General features: G+C 74.9%; 1 non-coding gene across 1 annotated transcript; it reads right to left on the bottom strand.

The window, feature by feature from the left end:
• Positions 1–1,903: 1,903 nt before the first annotated feature.
• Positions 1,904–2,022, bottom strand: LOC128823850 (5S ribosomal RNA). The gene has a single exon (XR_008442083.1). It is a non-coding gene; the product is annotated as a 5S ribosomal RNA (ribosomal RNA).
• Between the last annotated feature and the right edge of the window lie 478 nt (positions 2,023–2,500).

Here is a 2,500-nt window from a genome sequence, read left to right on the forward strand (position 1 = left end):
CCACCGGGACAACAGGTCAAGCCCCGGGAAGCGGCTGTAAAATTTTCAAAGTCCCCGTTCCGCCACCAGGTCAACCCGCTGAATCTACCGGGTTGACCTGGCGGCCGGTTTGCTTTCCGGCCACCAGGTCAACCCAACGGATTCGACGGGTTGACCTGGTGGCCGGTTTCCTTTCCGGCCCGGGTGTCACCCCACTCCGAGGGCTGCGCGGCAGCGGTCCTGAGGACCACAGAGGGGGGGCTTAATAGTCGAGAGGGAGCAGGTCCGGGGAAGGCTTAGCAGTCTTCCCCCGGGCGGTCCGTTGGGGGAGGCTTAGCAGTCGTCCCCAGGGCGGTCCGGGGGTGGGGGGAGGCCTCACAGTCGTCCCTCGGAGAGCCGGGTCGGCGGCGGTGGCGGGCGTCAGGCTTTACGTCCAGCCTCCGGAAGGTGCGCGTCCTCGGAGGCGATGCAGGCGCCGCAAAGGGGCAGCCTCCGAGGCAGGGAGCGGAGCACCGAGGCTGGGGAGAGGGGAGCAGGAGCCGGGGGCTGGGGGGGGTGGGGTGGGGGGGGGGGCGTTCAGGACAAGCGGTCAAGCCCCGGGGAGCAGCTGTCAAATGTTCCAAGTCCCCACTCGGCCACCAGGTCCACCCCAGTCTAGCAATGGGGTTGACCTGGCTGATGGCCGGTTAGTGTCAAGGTAAACTCACCGTCGTCCACAGGAGGGCAGCTCTCAGGCCGTCCGGCTGCGGCTGACTCTGGGGCGGTGCCCGGTCCCGGCAGCGAGGGGCGGGGGGGGGGCGCGGAGCGACACGGAGCTAACCGGCCCCCGGGGCCGGGGGCGCCTCCCGCGACTTTGGGGGCCGCGGGTCGTCAGTGGCGTGCAGGCCGGGCCTCTCCCGGGGGATTCGGGGGGGGGGGGGGGGCGGTCCTGCGGGCCGGGCGCAGGGGGCTCGAGCGAGCCCGGGCCGGTCCGCCCCGGGGCCGGGGTCTCCGCCTGCGGCTCGGGGGGGCGCGGGTCGTCGGGGGAGGAAGCCCGGGGGAGCTGCACGCCGGCCTGCCAGGCCAGGCCAGGCCTGGCCTGGGTGGCCGCGGGGGGATTCGGGGCGGTCCCGCGAGCCGGCGGCCGGGCGCAGGGGGTCCGAGCGCGTCCGAGCGAGTCCGTCCCGGCCCCGGGGTCTCCCCCTGCGGCTCTGGGGGGCCGTGGGTCCCCGCTGGCGGAAGCCGCTGGGCGCTGGACACCCGCCGTCCGTCCCGCCTGGCCAGGCCTGGCCTGGGTGGCCGCGGGGCGGGGGATTCGGGGCGGTCCCGCGAGCCGGCGGCCGGGCGCAGGGGGTCCGAGCGCGTCCGAGCGAGTCCGTCCCGGCCCCGGGGTGTCCCCCTGCGGCTCTGGGGGCCGTGGGTCCCCGCTGGAGGAAGCCGCTGGGCGCTGGACACCCGCCGTCCGTCCCGCCTGGCCAGGCCTGGCCTGGGTGGCCGCGGGGGGATTCGGGGCGGTCCCGCGAGCCGGCGCCCGGGCGCAGGGGGTCCGAGCGAGTCCGTCCCGGGCCCGGGGCCTCCCCCTGCGGCTTTGGGGGCCGTGGGTCCCCGCTGGCGGAAGCCGCTGGGCGCTGGACACCCGCCGTCCGTCCCGCCTGGCCAGGCCTGGCCTGGGTGGCCGCGGGGCGGGGGGATTCGGGGCGGTCCTGCGGGCCGGCGGCCGGGAGGGTCCGGGCCAGTCCGCCCCATGCCCGGGGTCTCCCCCAGCGGCTTCGGTGGGTCCTCCGCGGAGGAAGCCGGGTGGGGAGCCGGACCCCAGGCGCCCAGACCCGTGACCTGCGGCCGCGACCTCCGACTCGGCAGGAGCGACGAGGGGCTTTCCGGCCCGTCCCCCCCCTCTCCTTCCTCCCCAGAAAAGGAGAGAGAGCTGGCTCGGACCGGGAAAAGCTGCCTACGGCACCTGGGATTCCCAGGCGGTCACCCATCCAAGTACTAGCCAGGCCCGGGACGGTTTACCTTCCGAGATCGGACGGGATCGGGGGCGTTCGGTCCGGTATGGCCGTAGGCACCCGGCCCCCGCGCCTCCTCGCCCGCTTTCCCCTGCCGACGCCCGGGCCTGCCGCACGGTGAGCCCCGGTCGGACTGCCCCCCTGCGGCAGGGCCCCCGTCTCTCGCGGGCCCGGTCCTTTTTTCCTTCTCGAGCTCCGGGGCCCGGGCTGGCCGCCAGAGCCCCTCCGCCCGCCCGCCCTCCCCGGCGTCGGGGAAAATATTGTCCCGGACATCCAGTGCGCCCTGATCCTGTCAGCCGGGGGGGGGGGTGGGTGGGTGGGGGGCAGTCCCTCGCTGCGGCCGGGGAGGGTGAGCCCAGGGCGGCTTGCCTGCCGTCCGAGTCCCCTCTCGGCCACCAGGTCAACCCCGAGCCGAAAGGGCTGAAAATTTTTCAGAGTCCCCTCCCGGGCACCAGGTCAACCCATGGAATCGAACGGGTTCGCCTGCTGGCCGGTTCGCTTCCCGGCCACCAGGTCAACCCGTAGGTTTGAACGGG

The sequence above is a fragment of the Malaclemys terrapin genome, chromosome 15 (assembly GCF_027887155.1).
Source record: "Malaclemys terrapin pileata isolate rMalTer1 chromosome 15, rMalTer1.hap1, whole genome shotgun sequence".
Classification (NCBI taxonomy): domain Eukaryota; kingdom Metazoa; phylum Chordata; order Testudines; family Emydidae; genus Malaclemys; species Malaclemys terrapin.